We start from the raw sequence: 22,163 nt of genomic DNA, 5'->3' as shown, positions 1-22,163 counted from the left end.
TGCCGCGAGGGGTGCTTTGGAAAACAGTTGGGGGATTCTTCGCTCTAGCCCTGTCTCTACCCCTGGCCACTCCACTGCCTCTTCCAACCTGTCCTGCTGCTGCACTTGCCTCCCCCTCTGAAGCCCTGTCCTCGGTAGGCTTAGCAAACCAGGTGGGGTCAGTCACTTCATCGTCCAGCTGCTCTTCCTCCAAATCCTCTGTGCGCTCCTCCCTCACTACTACCTCACTGACAGAAAACTATGTCTCATCATCATCCTCACCCACAAAAAGCTCTTGAAACAGTTGGCAGAAGTCCACAGCCTCATCACCCGGACTCCAGGAACTTTCCAAAGGTTGGGCATCGGTCACAACAAACTCCTCAGGTGAGAGAGGAACCAGTTTTTCCCACTCATGGCAGGGACACGAGAACAGTTCCTGGGAGTCTGCCTGCTCATCAGAATATGTCATTTTCATGGAGTAAAGAGGCTGGGAGGAAGGAGGAGCAGCAGCCAGAGGATTCAGAGTTGCAGTCCCTAGGCCGGGAGTAGTGGACTGCATAGAAGACTGGGTGGTCGATACATTGCTGGACGCATTTTCTGCCATCCACGACAGGACCTGCTCACACTGTTCTGTTTGCAATAAAGCTCTATCACACGGACCAGTAAATTGTGATATGAAGCTGGGGACCCGAGAAACTTGCCTCTCTCCTAATCCCACAGCAGCCGGCTGCGATTCACCACTACCAGGAACTCAGCCTGTGCCCACACCCTCACTTGGATGTCCGCGTCCACGTCCTCGACCCTTATCCCTACTCCTCATCATGGCGGATTAAGAATAGACAGAGAACGGTATAAATGAAGTCGTTAGCAGGCTAGCCTAGGAAATATTTGAGTGCAGTTTAACTGAGAAGCTGGGAACAGGCCTAGATGCGTAATACAAAAATGGATGCACTACAACTCCCAGCCAGCCACAAGTATAATGCACACTGTCAGATGTAGGCCAACGAAGGAGCTTTGGGGTTTTTGAAGACAGGATCCTACCCTAACACTTTCCCTATATCAGCAGGAGCTCTTTCCCTAAACTCTGGGTGAACAATACTATTTACAGTCTTCAAATCCAAGAATGACGTTGGACCTCAAATTTAATAAAGCAGAAGACAGAGATAATAGCGCTCAGCGTTATTAGGGTGGATGGTGTGCACTCTGCCAAAGGTTGATCCCTTTTTACTTCTGGCCAGCCATCAACAGCCTTTTTATGTTTTCTCCTCTCAAATCTGTTACTTTTCCATGTATAGGGTAGTAGGGAGGAACTTCTACATAAAGAAAAGTCTTTGCAAATTCATCTGCTTTGCATAGCTCAAAAAATGCTAAAAGTGTAATTTCCTGGAGGCTGTTAACCTTCTGTAGCAAATTATTATTGTTATTTGGATTAAAACAGATACGCTGGCCATTTTCCAAATACACAGCGAGATAAATGACTGTTGGAAACCTTTTGTGTATGATAAACACCAGAATTCTCCAGACGGCCTCAGAACTGCTGATGTATCGACCACTTTCATATAATTTGATTTCATCACTATCCTGTTGGAGACCAAATGAAGCCTGGTCGCTGCCTTTATTAACATATTGTAAGCTGGATCCTATAACAGGTATGTTTCCACGTTAGGAAGTCAGGCGGCAGCAGGGTCAGGTGACAGTAATTCAGGGTGGTTTATTGCCAAACTCTCAATCATAAGCATAAACAGGCTCTCTCCAGCAAGATAATGTCCATAAGTCAAACAATATAACAGTCCTTGTAACTTTATACAGGGATTCTCACCCAACCCTTCTCCACAGGGTTTAGCTTCCTTCTGCTTTCCCATGTTAATTTCACCCAGCTTTCCAGGGACTCTACACAGAGTCTATCTGTTAGATATGGGGTTACCACTGGGAGTTCCGGTGTCCGGTCGGTGGGGCCCGGGCTGGCATCTCTGTCCTGGGTTCCTCTGCTCTGGTGGTTGGTCCCGGCGGCGCGTCCCGTGTCGTGCGCGCCTGTCTGCTGATCGGCCATGCGGCGCTCGGGTCGGTGCGTGCCGTAGGGGGAGGCGGCTTTATGATTCCCTCTGGTCGTCATGTGACTTCTTCCTGCTCCTTTGGGCTGGGAGTTCTGCATATATACCTGGCTGACCCAGACTCTGGTTGCCAGTGTTTGGTTTTGACTTGTCTGCCTACATCTGCATTTATTGACCTAACTTCAGTGTGGTTAACTTCGACTTTTCATTTGACTTTGATTCCATTTTGCCCTCCTGTACTCCGCATGTGTCTTCTGGTTTTGACCACGCTTGTTTCACAACTACTCTCTGGTTTATTTAGTTGTTGTTTCCAGTCAGCTACTCTGTGCTCACCTGCCGGTTTCCCTGTCCCTCCTCCTTGGGGGTCCCTGTCACTAGTGCACCGCAGGGACCGTCGACCAGTTGTCACCCTGGCCCCTATCCCAGGGGGGCAAGTAGGTAGGGACACAGGAGAGGGCTGGTGTAGGGATCTCCTGTCCATCCGCCCCTGCCAGTCCTAACAGAAACACTGGCCAATATTGGTGCTGGGTATCCGGTTCGACCTTCCCGTTTGACCCCAGATATGGAGGCGGTTGCTACTCTTGCCAATCATGTGCAAGTCTTGACAGGTATGGTGCAAGACCTGTCCACTTGGGTCCAGCAACAGGAGTAGACCGCTACTAGTACGTCGGTCACAACTACTGCAGCCCCGGGGTTGGGGGTCGAACCTAAGATCTCTCTCCCAGACGTTTACTCTGGTGACTGTAGGACATTTTTCTCTTTCCGGGAAGTGTGCAGGTTGTATTTTGACTTACGTTCCCACTCGTCGGGTTCTGAATACCAGAGGGTGGGTATTGTTATTTCAAGTTTGAGGGGCAATCCTCAAAACTGGGCATTCTTGCTACCTCCCGATTTGCGCTCCCGCCAATCAGTAGATACATTTTTTTTACGGCCCTTGGGCAGATTTATGATGAGCTAAATACGGCGGGGTATGCCTTGAGTAAGTTATTAAGTCTTCGGCAGGAAGACATCCCGCTGAAGAATTCTGTTTCGTTTCGTTAATTCTGTGTGAAGTCAAGGTGGAACGACCGTGCTCTGAAGCATTTGTTTCTAACAGGGTTGTCTGAGTCTGTAAAAGATCTATTGTTGTCGCACCTGGAACCTGAGACTTTAGAGCAGGCTATGACTATGGCGATAAAGGCAGACCGCCGACTTAGGTCTCGCAAGTCTCGGACCGAACTGCCCGTGACCCGCTCCGAGAATCCGTCCATGACCTCAGCTACCAACGAGTTGAGTCAATAGAAGTGAGCTCTATGTCCCCACAAGAATGCAAGGAATTCCGGCTCAGGAACCGATTATGCCTTTATTGCCGATTTCCAGGTCATCAGGTTGCCAACTGCCTCAAGAAACAGCCGCCGGAAAACTTCTGCTCCTAGGGGGTGTCCGGAGGAATCGCCTAGGAGCTCGGGTACTTCCGGAATGTTGCAAATTGTAGGTGCCAATCTCTATCTTTTATAATGCTCATCACCTCAACAGTCGGGCCTTCATTGAGTCGGGGGCTGCCGCAAACTTCATTAATTTTAAATTTGTAAAGTCTATGTCTGCATATCTGTTACCGTTGAATACTCGCATCAGGGTCTCGGGTATGGATTCTACTCCACTGTCAGCGGGGCTAATCAGTACTTGGACTCCTGAACTAGTTTTTTCTGTAGTGGCGCTACATTCTGAGGTGTGTTTTCTTGTGATGGAGAGCTTTTCAGTTGATTTAGTCGTCGGGTTACCCTGGCTCCAGCTTCACAATCCCAATATTGATTGGTCCACCTCTGAACTAGTGCAATGGGGGCAGGGTTGCAGTGAGCATTTGGTCTCAGTCCAGGTGCATTCCACTAAGTGTAAGGTAAGGGGTTTACCTCCGTATATTGAGGATTTTTCTGACGTTTTTTGAAACAGCTTTTTTAGACGTTACCTCTGCACCGTGAATGGGATTGCAAAATCAATCTTGTTCCCCCGAGCAAGATCCCCAAGGGGGGAATATATAATGTAACAGTCCCTGAACGCGAGGCGGTGAAGGAGTATATTTTGGAGAGTCTCGCCAAGGAGCATATACGTCCCTCCAAATCACCCGCAGGGGCAGGGTTACTTTTCGTGGAGAAGAAGGATGGTGGCTTTTGGCCCAGTCTTGTAGAGCCTTAAACAGGATAACCATCAAGAATCCGTACTCTTTGCCTTTGATTTCTGACCTCCTCAACCAGCTTATAGGAGCCCGTTGGTTCTCCAAGCTCGATCTTTGGGAAGCCTATAATCTCATCCGTATCAGAGAGGGGGACAAAATGTAAAACGGTGTTTAATACTCCTTTGGGGCATTTCGAATGTCATGCCATTCGGGTTATGTAACACGACAGCTATTTTTTAAGGTTTTATGAACACCATTTTCCATGACATCCTGGGCACATTCATGGTTGTACATTTGGCTGACATTCTGATATTCTCTTCTGATTGGGAGAGCCATGTCAAGCATTTACGGGCAGTTCTTTCATGCCTTTGAGCCCATCATTTGTATGCCAAGTTGGAGAAATGCCTTTTCGGGGCACAGGAGATTGCTTTTCTTGGATATGTCATTTCTCCATCATCCATCCGGATGGACTTCGAAAAGGTCAAGGCCATTACCGAATGAGTGCAACCTGCCAACTTAAAGGCGTTGCAACGCTTTTTGAGGTTCGCAAACTTTTATCCGAAATTTATTAAGAACTTTTTGGTGGTGGCCAAACCTCTGACCGACCTGACCAAGAAGGGGGCTAGAGTGGATTCCTGGTCACAGTAGGCTGTGAAGGCCTTTACACTTCTCTAGAGGGCTTTTTCCACAGTGCCGGTTTTGGCTCAGCCGGATTTAGATCGCCCGTTCATCATTGAAGTGAATGCCTCAGAGCATGGTGTGGGGGCAGTCCTCTCGCAGGAATCTCCCAGCCAATCTGGTCTCCAACCCTGTGTGTTCTTTTTTAGGAAATTTAATCAGGCGGAACGCAACAATGAGATTGGCAACAGGGAATTATTGGCCATAAAATGGGCATTTGGTGAATGGAGATACTTCTTAGAGGGAGCTCGTCATACTATTACTGGTGGGCATTGTTTTTCTCACGCTTCAACTTTGTAGTCACATATGTGCCGGGGCCCAAGAATGTAAAGGCTGATGCTATGTCACGCAGCTTTAGGGTACCTGAGGTAGAGGAGCCTCAGCTGGAGAGTATTCTGGGTCCGGGCGTGGTGCTGCTCTTACGTCCATTACCTCTGCTTTACTCCTGGTGGCTCAGCAGTTCATTCCCGAAGGCCTTCCTGAGGGGGTTATTTGTTCCCAGTGCTTTGCAGCTCCTCATATTGGAGGAAGTTCATTCGTCGATCTTAGCAGGTCATCCACGAGCCCGAAGCACCCAGGAGCTGTGTGGCCATTTGTATTGGTGGCCACAAATGTCTCAGGACATCAGGGAATTTGTCAAGTCTTGCTCTATTTGTGCCCGAGGGAAGAGTGTATGGAGACGCCCTGAAGGTCTGTTTCTTCCCCTTCCCGTTCCGCAGAGACCATGGATCCATCTGTCGATAGATTTTATTACCGACTTGCCCGAGTCCCAGGAGTGCTCGGTCATCTTGGTGGTCGTCGACAGATTTTACAAGATGGTGCATTTTACTGCTCTTAAGAAGCTTCCATCCGCACCTGAGTTAGCCACCATATTTATCAAGGAGATTGTGCACCTGCATGGAGTTCCCAAGGATATAGTTTCTGACTGGGGAGTCCAATTTGTTGCTCGGTTTTGGAGTGTCAGATTGTCGTTTTCCTCTGCCTTCCACCCAGAGTCCAATGGGCAGACGGAACTTATGAACCAGGAACTGATTCAGTACCTCAGAATGTACGTAATTGTCAGAGTCTCTTGGTCAATTATTTGGCGTTGGCCGAGTTTGCTATCAAAAACCATACTCATTCGGCGTCTGGCGTTTCTCCCTTCTTCTGTAATTTAGTTTTTTATCCCAGTTTCACGGTGTCTTTCCTCTCTTCCTCTAACAATCCCTCTGCAGACACTCGAGTTCAGGACCTGCGGGGGGTGTGGGAGAAGGTGTGTGGCAACTTGGAGCAGACCAGGGGTGCAGTGCTAAGGAGGAGCAGAGGTACACATACTATTTCTGAACCTTTTTCTGTGGACCAATTGGTATACTTGTCTTCCAAGTATCTGAAGTTAAAAGTGCCTTCTTTGAAGCCGGCTCCCCAATTTGTGGGCCATTTTCCAGTCACCAGAGTGTTTAATCTGATGGCATACAAGCTGGCACTGCTGGACACGTGGAGAATCCATAGGGTTTTCCACGAGTTACTCCTTAAGAGGTATGTCCCTCCAGTGGGGCGTGGAGTTCTGCATATATACCTGGCTGGCCCAGACTCTGGTTGCCAGTGTTTGGTTTTGACTTGTCTACACATGCATTTATTGAACTGACTTCTGTGTGTTTGACTTTTCATTTGACTCTGATTCTGTTTTACTCTCCTGTATTCCGCACGTGTCCTCTGGTTTTGACCCTGCTCGTTTCATGACTACTCTCTGGTTTACTTAGTTGTTTCCAGTCAGCTACTCGGTGCTTACCTGCCGGTCTCCCTGTCCCTCCTCTTTGGGGATCACTGTCACTAGTGCAGCACAGGGACCGTCGACCAGTTGTCACCCTAGGGCCCAGCCCAGGGGGGAAAGTAGGTAGGGACACGGGTGAGGGCTGGTGTACGGATCTCCTATCCGCCCCTGCCAGTCCTAACACTATCCTTACTCTGTTCCTCTAGACTGGCTGCTCACTCTCTGCCTCAATTTCTCTTACTGAGCTTTTGCCTGTTCCTTTCCCAATTAGGTTTCAGCCGTGTTTCAGGTTCAGGTACTTCCTGGACTGTAGTATACGCGTGACCCAGACACCCCCTATCTCATGCAAACTCCGGAGTTATAACCCGGAGCTTAGCAATCTCTGTAGTATATACACACCATCCAGGATTTGATCCCTTACCTCACTATATAACCCCCCCCCCCCCCGGCCAAAAGCCGAGGGGCTAGGTATCTAGTGCCTGCCCACAATGTACCCTTGACAGGGCATCTGCATTTCTCTGTAGTTTACCTGACCTGTGTTCTACATGGAAATTTACTTTGTTGGCGTGGGGTTTAATCAGCCCTCTTCCTACTATATAGCCTTGATACTTTACTTCATCCATGCCTAGGGCACATTTTTAGGGTTTATAGTGACCCAGCCTTCCTGATAAAATCTAGAACAGCTTGAACTTTACTCATGTTGCTCTTACAATCCCAGCTAAATATAACTATGTCATCTAGGTAGGCCGCGGCATGCTCCTTGTGGGGACTTAAAATCTTGTCCATTACTCTTTGGAAAGTGGCAGGAGCCCCTTTTAACCCGAATGGCATTCTCACATAGTGAAAACAGCCCTCAGGGGTAGAGAAGGCTGTCTTCTCCTTTGCACTCTCAGACATGGGAATTTGACAATAGTCTTTGGTGAGGTCTAAGGTGGTAATATACTGGGCAGGAGCTAATTATTCATTTACCTCATCTACCCTAGGCATAGGGTAGACATCAAATTTAGAAACTTCAGTCAGTTTTCTATAATCATTACAGAACCGCCACTTCCCTAAGGGTTTTGGTACTAGGACTATTGGACCCGACCACTTGCTTCTGAATTCTTCAATTACCTCTAGTTCTAACATTTTTTTTATCTTGCAAAACTACCTAACGGCAGGCTCCGGGAATTCGATAGGGGTTTACTTTTACTCTTACGTGGGGTTCTGTAATGACCTCGTGCTCAAGATCATTAGTCAGCCGGGCAAGTCTGTAAAGAAATCTTTGTTTTTCTGTAACAACTCTTTTCCCTGTTGTTTCTGGGATTTGATCTGCCCTCCGCTATTATCACGTTCCGAATGCCACTTGCTGCCTCAACTATACAACAAGGAGAATTAATGGCATTCCCTCCATGGCCTTAGTAAGTTTACATGATATCATAGAAAAGATTTCTTTTTACTGGGTTGGTGAACTTTATAGTTAAGCTCTCCAACTTTTTCCACAATTTCATATGGCCCTTGCCACTTGGCAAGAAATGCACTCTCTGCTGTAGGTATTAAAACTAGTACCTGGTCTCCTGGACTGAATTGTCTAACTCTCACATCCCTGTTATAAACCCTTGCTTGGTTTTCTTGAGCTCTAAGGAGGTGTTCTTTCACGAAAGGCATTGTAGTGGATATACGCAATATCTATATTTCTGGGACAGTGGACATACATTTCATATGTAGTGGACAGTGGACCTGTAGTAGACAGTTTTACGTATATTATGCATTCTGTATCTTCTGTATACCTATGACAGTATTTTTCCATCTTGTGTTTGCTTAAACACAAATATCTTTTTATATACCAAATATATCCACTTCCTCATATATACAATGAAACTCTCCGCTCTCTAAACTCTAACAGACTTTTACTGTTAATAACATTAAGTGGAACACTCCACTTCCCGATTCCTAACAGACTTTAGCTAAAATAAGTCAGACACACGAAACTGCAGTCTATAACATTACCGCTTTTAGCTAACGCACTAGTCAAAATAGGCAGTTTACAGGAAATTTGCGCAAATAATAGCTTAGGTCAACACAAGCAGTTTTACGGGAAACTTATGCAAATAATACGGGAAATTTATGCTAATAATAGTTCAAGTTATAACCTCCAATCATACAGGACCATCCACACGTGGTACACAACCCACTCATCTCGTCCTGCCCTCTCCGGATTGATACCATGTGACGGGCAATAACAGATGACCGGATGAAGGAAGAATCTCAAGACGCTCATCCAATCAATCAATACGTTGTATCTATGTAATCTTTGGCATGCCCAAAAGGGCAGATATGTTAAACTTTATAAAAGAGGCTACGCGCCCACAAATAAAGGAGAAATGAGGAAGTTTTCTTAGGCCTCATGTCCACGGGGAAAATCGGGCCCGCTACGGATTCTACATGTAGAATCTGCAGCGGGTCCCTCCTGCCCCGCGGACATGAGCGCTGAAAATACAAATAAATGAGAATAAACTCACCTCCCAACCGCTCCGTTTCTTCTCTTCGCGGCGGCGTCATCTTCTCTCGTCGCGGCCGGATCTTCATTCTTCGGCTCGGCGGATGTGCATGATGACGTCGGTGACGTGCCCCGCGCATGCGCCGGGCCGAAGCAAAATGATCCGGCCGCGTCGGAGAGAAGATGGCGCGGCGCCGAAGAGAAGAACCGGAGCGGGTAAGTAAAATATGATTTTTGTGTCCCGCGGATCCGGACGGCTTCCATAGGCTTCAATAGAAGCCCGCGGGAGCCGTCCCCGCGGGAGACCCGCATGAAAATGGAGCATGGTCCAGATTTTTTCATGCTCCATTTTTTTTAAAATCACTTTTATTGACGATCCGCGGGTATTTATCTACCCGCGGGTGGTCAATGCATCCCTATGGGATGCGGATCCGCGCGCGGGAGAAGAGTTAAAATCCGCTGCGGATTTTAATTCTTATTTTCCCCGTGGACATGAGCCCTTATACTGAACTTGTGTCAGTGTGATTGCTTCAGGCTGTGCGCACAGTCTCATTACATTAATTTGGAAGGATGCAAATATTCCTATTGATTACGCCGTGGCCCCCCCAAAGGTCAACCACGACAGCATTACTTTTGAAATCCTTTTTTGTATTTCGGAAATATGTTTTATTACACTTTTGTGAGGGGTAACCTCCGTTTCCCAAGTTTCTTTAGCCACATCCAGCAATCCCCGTGGGTGCCGACCATACAACAACTAAAACTTTGAGAACCCAGTGGATGCTTGAGTAATTTCTCTAATGGAGAAGAGTAGGTAGATAAATAATCCCAGTAAATAATCCCAGTCATGCCCGTCCTTCTCAACCACTTCCTTAACATACTCTTAAGGGTTTTATTAAATCGTTCTACTGGACCATCCATCTGGGGATGATAGACTGAGGTGCATAGTTGTTGAATTCTTAGTAGTTTACATAACGCTTTCATAACCTTGGACATAAACTGTGTTCCTTGATCTGTTGATACTTCCTTAGGAATGCCGGTTCTAGTAAACATGGAAAACAATTCCTTCGCAATGCATTTGGACAAGGTATTTCTTAGTCGAACCGCCTCTGGCTACCGAGTTGCATAGTCTAGTTTTACCAAAATGTACTGGTGACCTCTAGCAGACTTTACTAATGGTCCTACAGTGTCCATAGCAATATGGTCAAATGGTACCTCGATTGTTGGTAAAGGAACTAATGGACTTTTAAAGTGGGCAATCAGTGAGGTTAGCTGGCATGTGGGAAAGCTCTGGCAAAAATTCAAGATTTCTTGGTGACATACAGGCCAAATAAATCTCTGCAGAATACATTCCTGTTTTATTGACCCCCAAAATGGCCTCCTAAGACATGAGAGTGAGCCATGTTTAATACGGTGTGTCTATAACAAGTTGGGATCAGAAGCTGCTTCATCACCTAGTCTCTAACTTTTATTACCCGAAACAACATGCCTGGCGAAATGAGGGAACCGATTCTCAGCCCAAGGATTTTGGGGGACCCCATTCACCACTCACACATTTTCACAAGCATTTTTCAGGGTAAGATCAGTCAGTTGTTCGGTACCAAAATTGTCCTGAAATCAAGTACAGCCGGGTCTGGAGGTAGATCTTCCACAGCTGTCATAGCTGTCACAGCTGTGTCAGGGGAGCGCAATGTACTCCCTATATTTTCAATGGGGCTGGCGCTGCTGCTGCCTGCCCCATTAAAACCAATAGGCGATAGCACAGATTTTTCTTAGCGCTGCCAAGCTTAGTGAAGTCATCGCAAATGAGAATGAAACCATTGAAAATCATTGATTTCATTATCATGCATTTTCACTCAGTCTCCCATCGCAGAAAAATCTATCAGCAGTGGGTCTGAGCCCTAAGGGTGTTACAATATACAGATTTATGAGTCATAGTTCCTGGAGCAACAGTTTTATCAGATTCATAAAACTGAACTTTCTTGTTTCTTTTTGTGCACTTAGTAGCGACTTCGTTGATCTGTCTTCTTCTTCTGAACACATCAGTAAATCTATCTCTGCGCTTTTTAGCAGTTTTCCCAGAATACAAAGTACTTTCAAGCTGAGGAACAGGTAGTGTGATCGACACAGCTTCATTAGGCCGCCTGCAGACGAGCAGGTCGGATCCGGCAGCGAGAATTCTCGCCGCGGGACCCGACCCGAGAGCCTGCAGAGACGAGCGCGTATTCACCCGCGCCTGGCGGCACCGACTCTTACATGTGCCGGCTGCGGCGCAGCCGGCGGCCGGGTGAGTGCGAGCCCCGCACAAAAATAGGACATGCCGCGGTTTGTTTGCCGCGCGGCCAAACCGCGGCCGTCTGCATAGGACTGCGTATTTTAATGCACTCCTATGCAAACTTTCAGTGGCGGAAATCCCGTGGGAAATACCGCCGCGGGATTTCCGCCCATGTGCAGGTGGCCTAAGGCAGGTAAACATGAAAATGTCTGCTAGAAAAATCTTGCGAAGAAATAAACACAAGTCTGTTTACGGGATTACCTTCAACTCCGAACCTTCAATACAACTTTCCACTGTGATAGACTTCAAGCACTGATCTAAATATTTTCCCAGCTGCTACTAATTCACAAACCCCCCATAAGTGTGCGGTCACAGCATATCAGCACAATAGTCTGCAGAACTGTTCTAATTCTTCATATCACTATCATGAGATAAAATGGTGAAATCATCCCAGCGATTCACCACGTACTCCAATATCTCCTCAGGCACCTCTCTGGCCATGAGTATCATACAAAGTATAGGATATTGCTCTACGGCAAGCACCATCACCAATAATAGGTACGACGGTATGAGGCACCATTGTGCCGATCGTGTTTAAAGCTCCAACAACCACTGTAGATAAAATATATGAAAGCTGTCTAAAATACAATCTGCCGCTGTTGCCCGTAGCATTGGTTTACAGCGCAGCTTTCATTTTACCTCAGCAGTATAAGAAATGAAAGCTGCGCTGTGATTGGTTGGTAAACTACTGTGGTAAAATGAAAGCTTGTGCTGTGATTGGTTGCTACGGGCAACAAAGACAGATTTTCTTTTAGACAGCTTTCATAAGGGTGTGGTGCCGGGCCACTTTTCCATGGTCTACCCTAGATTATCAATCACACATATATGTGGAGATAGAAGTTTGTTTGTTACCCCACTACAGTCATCTTCTCCTCATTCTAAAATAGCTGATAACAGGGAGCAATAGATGACATTTAACAGGAGGAGATAAGGGAGCACATGGTGAGTCACTGGGATGATTTCAACATTTTATCTTGTGATGGGAATAATTACAACAGTTCTGCTATTTGGATGATGTATCACGATCGCACACTTATGGTGGTTTGTGCACATTTGTAGCAGCCGGGTAATTTTAAAAATGTCCTTCTTAGTGAATCTCTACATTCTACAAAGATGCTACTGTCCAAATTACTGCCAGTGGTGCTCATCAGCTTCTTATCATCACCCAACGGCACTCTGATGGGCTGCCAGTCACTGTCTTACTATTGAGGTGCCTCAGCATCTAGGGGAGCGTGTAGCAAGGACTGAGCTTAGTGAATTAGGAAAAGCCCTGAGACTGCAGTACCTGGGGGAACGAGCAAACCCCTATTCACGGTCTAACGGAAAGTGCCAATTTCTGTTAGGATATGAAAAGGCAGAGCTGTGAGAATAAGACTTCCTTGCTCACTGCATGTTCATCCATACTATGTATTTACATCTTAGGGCTCTGTAGGGGGTCTAAAGCAGACCGTTGAGCTAATGCTGTCCGCCTCCCAATTGGTTTCAGGATTGAGTACTCAGAGACAAATTAGATGGGTGACCACACGTATGCGGTTAGCCAAAGAAGAAGTGAAGTTTATTCAAAGAATTACAGATGATATAGAAAAGGTTTGCTGACGTATTGATTTGCTTACTGCGCATGCCCAAGGCCACATAACATCTGCAGATTTTAATTAGCATTACACATCTTTTAGAGAAATCTTCCACACGAACAATGTATCAATGTCCGGTGACACCTGTAATAAAAACAAAACATTCCTTGAGGCTTCTGCTAGAAAGGAGTGAACTCAAGGGAAAGAATGCATGCGAAAGAGGGGAAGCTGATAAGGACTCGAAGTCATTATTATAATTGGGTCTAACATTCTCTAGGTATGAGAGGTGAAATTAATACAGATACATGATTGAAGCAATACAAGCATAAAGATACAAAATGGAGTTGCTGTAAGAAGACGCAAATTATAAACACATAAGTATTCTGTGAAATACACTTATCAATTCAAAAGGCATAAACGTGAATTAACCCCTCACATTCCCCCGTTTTGGACATGGAATCAAGACAAGTATGACTCCTAGTCCATTAAACACGTGATTCATATCGGCGAAAAGAAAGCTTTTTCAGTACATTTAGAAATACATGAAATTATAACCTTAATTGCTCTATAAATGCATAATAAAATCATCACAACTTGTAATATACTTTGTAGGATCCCCATAAACCAACCTCCTAAACCAGAAAACCAATTTGGCAGGGTTCAAAAGAACTAAATGTGTTACCCCACCAGCTATCTCTGGTTTCTGAGTTTTCATTTGTCCATGCAAACAGTTCTTTTCACGGAACAGGAACAGCCAGGAAAGGAAAACCAGTGGCACCAGGTGTGTGTACAAGTCCAACAGTACTTGGCGGTGCCTAACAAGGTGGTTTTGGGCATTGTCCCTTTGCACCCTCTCACAAGGGCGAAGCATGGAGTGAGGAGTCCAAAAGTCCATCAATAAACAAATTGTCCTTCATTTTCCTTCTCATGGGGGGGGACAAAGGTAGGGCGTGAAAAGTCCCATTAGTCTCAAGACAAGCAACAGTTCTTTCAACTTTACTAAAGTAGGTGTGGTCAGCAGGACTTGACAGGGCCCTTTGACTCTGGGCCCTAGGGATTTCCGGACACGTCTCTTTACGACCACCCAATCTCCAGGTAGTAGGGAATAAGATCCCTCTAGGTTGTCTGGGCCTGGAATGGGAGAAAAAGACTAGATTCTGGGTTACCATTAGTTGGTCACACAGGTGCTTTACATATCCGGCTACTATGTCATAGCCCTGCTGCAGGGCTTGTGGATGATACAGCCCCAATTTTGGCATAAAGCCAAACAACACTTCTTTTAACTTAAGCGTACCATTTAGTCTGTTAACTTTGTCTAAACTCTGCAGGTGTGAAGTGTGTACCTTTGTTTGAGTCAATCACTTCCAGTACCTCGTATCTGCGGATTACCTCATTCATCAGCTCCTGTACGATTACCTGCTTATTTACCTTGGTAACAGGGTAGGTCTCCGACCTGGAAAGACATCAACAACAACAAGCACGTACTCATACTTCCCAACAAGTGGGAGCTGAGTGTGGTCAAATTGCAATCCCTGAAATGGGTAGAGTGGTCTAGGCAAGTGTTATGTGGCAAATTTACTTCTGCCCTGTTGCTTACGGCAAAGGTCATGCAAAATTGGACAAGTGATGATGCAGCAACTACAGGAAACCCAGGAGCCACCCGTCCTTGTTCAAGCGTCGACATCATTGCTGCTTTGAACGGGGTGCTGGATGAGGCAAGCATCGCCACCATGCTGAAGGAGGTGCTAGAAGGCCTGGAGTACCTGCATAAGAACGGCCAGATCCTCAGGGATGTTAAGGCTGGAAACATCCTTCTGGGTGAAGACGGTTCCATGCAGATCGCAGATTTCGGCGTCAGTGCGTTTCTAGCCACAGGAGGCAACATTGTCAGGAATAAAGTCAGAAAGACCCTTGTGGGCACGTCATGCCGGACGGCACCGGAGGCGACGAAGCAGACCAGAGGACACGACCTCAAGGCGGACTTCTGGACCCCCGGTAGGTGTGTCTTTCCGTGCATTCGCTGGGCCATCATGGAGCACAGGGACCTTGGTGGGCAAGTTCTGTTGACTGTTCGCCATTCACCGTCCCATTTCTGCTGCTCCCCTATTTAGTCCATTTGTCTTTTTCTTCATTGCTGGCTTGTAACTGTAAAGTCTTTAGCATATCAAAGTCCAAGTTCATATCAAAGTAATCAAAGTCCAAGGTTTATATCAAAGTAATCAAAGTCCAAGGTTTATATCAAAGTCCAAAGTTATTGTTAAATTCTTCTTTTCTTCTTTTCTTCCACGGCTTAAGGGCCGCTGCCTTTGCTGTGTGATCTGTGATGGCGTTGCCTCTTGTTTCTCTGCTGTAGGAATTGGTGTGAGCTTTCCACTTTGTCACCGCTGCACCATTCTTAACAAGCTGTCTGGCCTTCCATGTTAGGCCGTAGTCATGAGCTATGCCAAATGCATACTGGGAGTCAGTGTAAATGTTTGCCGTCTTACCTTCTACCACTCTACACGCCTCAGTGAGGGCCTGTAATTCCGCTTCCTGTCCTGGGACATGCGGAGGCATTCTGCTTTTAGGACATCTTGTTGCGTGATCACTACATATCCAGCGTGGAGTCGTCAATTACCCTGGTACCATCTACAAAAACAACTCAGAATATTCATTATTAACAAGGGCTTTCCGTTAACATTTATTATGGCCACCTGTTCTGGCAACATGATGGCTTCCATTAGTAAACTTACAGCTTTTCTATTCTTGATGGAGGAAACACAAAAGGCTTAGTGATACATTGAGGTAACTATTTGGGTCAGGAGTACATAAAAAAAGTAAATCATCAACATATTACAAGAGGGTGGTGCCCTCGGGAATTGGCCAGGCGTCTAATATCAGCTTCATGCATCTGGTGAACTGGTTTTGGGCTATTCTGTGCCCCTTATGGCAGCACTGTCCAACAGTACTGCTTTCCTCTGAAAATGAATGCAAACAAATGCTGACAGTCTGGCTGGCCCTTTAAAACTCTTTCTGTTAATGGGGAACAAAAGGGGTATTGGATGGGAAGACACATTTCTTAAGGGCTTTAAATTAACGTAAAGAAGAGACAGTGTCTGCAATTGCATCTTCCTGGACATGTGCCAGGGGGTACTGACGGACCAAGGGGGCTAAGAGCTTGGTCCTCTGCGTACGTAAGAGTGAGGACGGGTAGAGGTGTCGCTTGGTCTGCTGCCATCCGACATAAGGTCGGGTGACTTTCAGACCCGGGGTGTATACAAGCCTCACCGGACAGGTGAAGTTTGATACAACCTCCCAAGGGTCCCATCACGCAATTCTCAATATGCTTTCAGGACCTTCCAGCATAAGGAAGCGAGTGAGATATCGTGACCCTTTAAACATTACCTCAAGCGGTTCAGTTTCTGCCAGCTGAATTGGCACTTCTGAAGCCCCTTTCACAAATTACCGCTAAACAATCAGATTGGTATTTTATTTCAAATAGATCATAACCTTGTTGTAAAAAGAAAAAGGAAAAAAATTTAAAAATTTAAAAATAGCTTTAAAAATTGCTGACCTGCAATACCTAGATCACCTATATCTTCTCTCCCCCCCCTTTTGAACTAGGGTACTTAATTGGAAGGGTAACCGAGTTCAAGGTAGTAGAAAAGTGACAAGAGCACATTGTAGTTGGATTTGACGGGCCAGAAATAAGTGCTTGGGTTGCACTTGCGTGTATATGCTCCGGGTGTCATGGGGGGTGAGGACCACTAGGGGGAGTTGGTTCAAAACCAACTCCGAAGATTTGTTAACCATTGCCTGTACTGCTGCCACCGCACAAACACATGAGGGAGCTCCTCGAGCCACTGGATTCTGAGTAGCATCCAGGTGGCCGTGGTCGTCCCCTGGACTTTTGTGTCAATACTGTCACCTGGCCAGAAAATTCAGTACAGAAAAGAATAACGGATGAAGTATAAAAGGGTGAGAGAAAAGAATGAGTAGTTGTATAAGAGCGAAAACAAAGTGGACCAATGGGGGCAGTATGAAAACAAGGCCCAGAAAGGTGCGGAGTTTGGCAGCAGGTGTAAGTACAGGTATGGCCGTCCGTACGTTTCTTCTATAGAGCATTCTCAGAAACAGTATAATTATGACTTGTTGGCAGGCTTCCAAATTATCAGCACACAGCGTCTACATCACACATTAACTCTCATCCGTTCATGCAGTCAAGTCTCATTCAAATATTAGTAAGAGTTCACACAGGACGTAACACGTATGATGCAACTGTCCTCATCTTGCAAACAAATGCATTCAATACCAGATTCCACAACAACCATTTTGCCAAACTAATGAAAGGAACACACATTTAGCAATTATGCACACGTCCGACCAGTGACAGAACTGACATTTACACAAAGAACAGCAAAAACAGTAAGATTCACTGGATTCATTACGGGTTTCATTCTATTCAAGCAAGCAGAGTTACTCGTCCAGTGTTCTCCGCTCTAATCTTTTTGGCCTTGAGAGACACGCATTCCTTCTCTGTAAACTCTCAACATACCCCCCCCTTTTTGAGACAAGGGGTGGGGGCGACTTGCAGCTGCGGCTTTCACAAGAAGCACACATTCCTCTGTCTCTCTTGTACTCTTCCATTTCCAAAACCATACAATTCACACAATACATTCAACGTCTGTCTTTCTCCTCTGACTTTGAATTTTTCATCTCTCTCTCTGGAACAGAACAATCTTATATTTTTGGCAAACAGCCAGAAATATCCAGGCTCCAAGCAACAAAAGAAACCTAATATTTCTCTGCACTGACTATCAAACCCAGACAGCAGAGGAATAGTTAAACACATTAAAAAAAAAGGACAAAAGACTAAACGTATAACAAAAATTAGATTACATAACATGAAGACACACAGACAATATTGGTTATTTGACACATAATTATTCACAGATTCTACATGAACTTGCTTTATGTCCCAAAGGAACACAAACTATAAAAGAATTCCCTTTCTCTGATAACTACCGTATCTACACGTACCTTACTCCATCTATATTTAACATACGTTTACCCAACTTTTTGGCTTATCTCTGAATCTTTTTGAGACTTTGTGGGTCTCAGATTCCCAAAATTCTAACTTGCTTTTCTCAACAACTTGCTAAATCCTTTCCTCACGGCTAACTTGCTTTGTTTGTCCTTTGTTATTTCTCTAACTTGCTTTTCCATATAGGCATACTCCTTGCCTTAAACATTTCTACTATATTTGATTATGGCCTCTATTCCTTTATCTAGACCGGCGTCTTTGATAGCTTTCATGTGTTTTGTTCCGTACTGCCGCCAGAACTCATAGTTGAAAGTTCCTGCTCTTTTAAGCCCTATCAGCTTGTAAACTTTACGGGCTTCGCGTTTCTTACTGTCCTCCCCCTCTCTCTCCCTGATTATCTCAATAGGGGTCAAGAAAGTCGTAGACTGTCTGGACCCCATACTAATAATTGGGCTTGCCATTTTTGATTTACCCAATCACAGAGTAGTGAGGATGCACAAAGCGTCCTCTGGGTAAATCTGGCTGTCACAAAGACCTATCTGGCTGTCACTAAGACCTATCTGGCTGTCACAAAGACCTATCTGGCTGTCACAAAGACCTATCTGGCTGTCACAAAGACCTATCTGGCTGTTTATGGAGAGAGAGGGGACCACGGCTCACCTCTATACGCGGCTTTTGTAATCTTATAACAAATTACAGCTAGGAAAATGAGTGCGGCAGTCAAAGTACAACAGAAAGTTATCAGTTCAATGCTTACAGCAGACAGCATGGCAATATACACATGTGGGTTCTTCCGTCTAGCACGGTTATCAAGAACACCGTAAATAACACAGGCAGAAGTATCCTATAAACATGCAGCAACAAACCTTTCTGTCGACACGTGGCTTTTGAAGACAGGGGGGCTCAGATCTTTGAGTGGTAAGTCAAATGGCTTACCTTACACCGGTGTTTTGTAGATCTGAGGTCCCGTGTCCCCTAGTCCGGATGGTCGGCAGGCAGGGTTGTCAGATATCGGCTGCAGGTAAGGAGTTAAATTCTACCCCTCGTTGATGCGCCAAGTAATGTAGGGGGTCTAAAGCAGACCGTTGAGCTAATGCTGTCCGCCTCCCAATTGGTTTCAGGATTGAGTACTCAGAGACAAATTAGATGGGTGACCACACGTATGCGGTTAGCCAAAGAAGAAGTGAAGTTTATTCAAAGAATTACAGATGATATAGAAAAGGTTTGCTGATGTATTGATTTGATTACTGCGCATGCCCAAGGCCACATAACATCTGCAGATTTTAATTAGCATTACACATCTTTTAGAGAAATCTCCTACACGAACAATGTATCAATGTCCGGTGACACCTGTAATAAAAACAAAACATTCCTTGAGGCTTCTGCTAGAAAGGAGTGACCTCTCTCAAGGGAAAGAATGCATGCGAAAGAGGGGAAGCTGATAAGGACTCGAAGTCATTATTATAATTGGGTCTAACATTCTCTAGGTATGAGAGGTGAAATTAATACAGATACATGATTGAAGCAATACAAGCATAAAGATACAAAATGGAGTCGCTGTAAGAAGACGCAAATTATAAACACATAAGTATTCTGTGAAATACACTTATCAATTCAAAAGGCATAAACGTGAATTAACCCCTCACAGCTCCATAACCAATGCTAGAAACAGCATCGGGATAGAATTTTAGGCTAAAATGTGTGAAAATAAGACCACTTTTCTCTGTTTAGCAAAATTTCCACGATTATAGGAGAAAAGAGAAGCGTGGACAATGAGCAGACTCCAACATCATAATGTCAGACACAAGATATGGATGCTTATTTTATGCTGGTAATGTGGTCCTCTCCAGGTATTCACACCTGTTTGGAGTTTCTGTGGTTTTCCTGATGAGCAGCAGTGGCATCGTACCTGTATTAAATTATACAAAGCTTTTGATTATAGTAATCAGCCTCGACAATGCATCCAATGCTCATTTATTTTGTCAGCTTTGGTATAAAATATCAGACTTTATATATACAGGATTAACCCTTTCCAATCCAATTTGTATCCTGGTTTCCTAGGGGGCTTACTCTTTTCTGCCGTTATACAATGGCGGTATCTGCTGGCTAAAGCCAGTACTGCATGAGGTGACACGTTGGATAGGCTCCGACAGCAGAGAGGCTGGCAATATACAGTAAGAGAACCTAGACGGACGTCTTCCAACATCAGAGCTGTACAGCCTTAAATCATAATGTCTTCAGAGGTCAGACAGAGGATTGGAAAGGGTTAAACCTTGGGGTGCACAACCCATTAAGACCAACCACCAACGCCTCAACTGAGCTCTTAGTCATGGCTTGTCAGAGGTCAGGTGATCCAAGAGGTTTATACATAAATGGTAACTTAGAAGAGCCGGTCCGGCACAATAGTCCATATCAGGGAGCGAACATTTACATTCAATCAACACAGAAAGTGAAAATATAAATCTCAGATCGGGCATATATTGTCAGTACAAACACATTAGATCAGATTTAGAATTCAAGCCTAACGGAACCCGGGGAACACAACTCCATAATCCAGTACCAAAAGTTTTCTGTGCCAATCACCTCCCCAAGAGAGAAAATTAACCCTGTAATGTCGATAATGTACAAAGAACCTGAAAGGCACATCACAGCATTTCATCCAAAACCATTCATTAAATACATCTATTTTATACATTATAGCCATTAGAGGGTTAATCCTGCCTCTCATGGAAGTGATTGGCACAGAAAACCTCTGCTACGTGAGTTATCGGGCAGTGTGCCCCAAGTTGTATAGTCCTGTATAAATCAAGTCTGTTAGCATATTACTGTGTGCGACTCTTCCTAGTATATGACCCTATAGTGATGAGATGGAGGGGAGACGCCCTTGCTGGGCTCAGTGGTGGAATACGGTTCTTAACCGAGTGCCCAAACTACAACAAAAAACCCACTTATTTATCGCAAAGTGCCAACACGTCAGGGGGCGGGGCTTATCACGACGTATGATTTTACCCCCGTCGTTCTAAAAAGGACAGGGCCGCTTCAAAATAGACAGCGCGCAGATTTTGACAGCTTTTTGGACGCGGAAATACTGCAGAACGTCCTCAGCAGAGATTTATGTAGAAAATTATGCAGCATTTCTGCCTCTAAGAAGTAGTCAAAATCTGCACCCGGTCTATTTTGAAAGAGCCCTGCCCATTTCTGCCACATGTAAACATACCCCAGCGGTAATAGTGACACCCCACCAAGCAGCCCCAGCGGTAATAGTGACATCCCCCAGCAGTCCCCCAGCAGTAGTAATAGTGACACCCCCCCATTAGTAAAAAGAGTGACATACCCCAGTGGTCCCCCAGCAGTAATAATGCCCGCTTCCCCCGCCCCCCCCAGCGGCTCCCACAGCAGTCATAATACCCCCCCAGTGGTCCAGCAGCAGTCACAATGCCACCCCCAGCTGTTCGCCAGCAATAATAATGCCCCCCTTCCCCCAAGCGGTTCCCCCAGCAGTCATAATGCCCCCCCCCCCAGCAGTCATAATGGCTCCCCCCCAGCGGTTCTCCTGGCAGTCATCATGCCCCCCCTTCCCCCCCAGCGATTTTCTTGGCAGTCATCATGCCCCCCTTCCCCCCCAGCGATTCTCCCAGCAGTCAGAATGTCTCCCCCCAACGATTCTCCCAGCAGTCATGCCTCCCCTCCCCCGCCTGCGATTCTCCCAGTCAGAATGTCTCCCATCCCCCCCCAGCAATTCTCCCAGCAGTCAGAATGTCTCCCACCCACCCCAGCAATTCTCCCAGCAGTCAGAATGCCTCCCATCCACCCCCCCAGCGATTTTCCCAGCAGTCAGAATGTCTCCCACCCCCCCAGCAATTCTCCCAGCAGTCAGAATGCCTCCCATCCACCCCACCCAGCGATTCTCCCAGCAGTCAGAATGCCTCCCATCCCCCCCAGTGATTCTCCCAGCAGTCAGAATGTCTCCCCCCAACGATTCTCCCAGCAGTCATGCCTCCCCTCCACCGCCAGCGATTCTCCCAGTCAGAATGTCTCCCACCCACCCCAGCAATTCTCCCAGCAGTCAGAATGCCTCCCATCCACCCCCCCAGCGATTCTCCCAGCAGTCAGAATGCCTCCCATCCCCCCCAGCGATTCTCCCAGCA

General features: G+C 45.9%; 1 long non-coding RNA gene across 1 annotated transcript; it reads right to left on the bottom strand.

The window, feature by feature from the left end:
• Positions 1 to 12,949: 12,949 nt before the first annotated feature.
• On the bottom strand, positions 12,950 to 21,300 carry LOC136629240 (uncharacterized). The gene is made up of 2 exons (XR_010792932.1): positions 19,876 to 21,300; positions 12,950 to 19,365 (listed from the first exon to the last, which is right to left on the bottom strand). It is a non-coding gene; the product is annotated as an uncharacterized lncRNA (long non-coding RNA).
• Positions 21,301 to 22,163: the final 863 nt, after the last annotated feature.

This window comes from Eleutherodactylus coqui, chromosome 5 (assembly GCF_035609145.1).
Source record: "Eleutherodactylus coqui strain aEleCoq1 chromosome 5, aEleCoq1.hap1, whole genome shotgun sequence".
Taxonomy (NCBI): Eukaryota; Metazoa; Chordata; class Amphibia; order Anura; family Eleutherodactylidae; genus Eleutherodactylus; species Eleutherodactylus coqui.
Note: the sequence above shows the minus strand (reverse complement) of the source record. Positions and strands in the feature narration are given on the sequence as shown.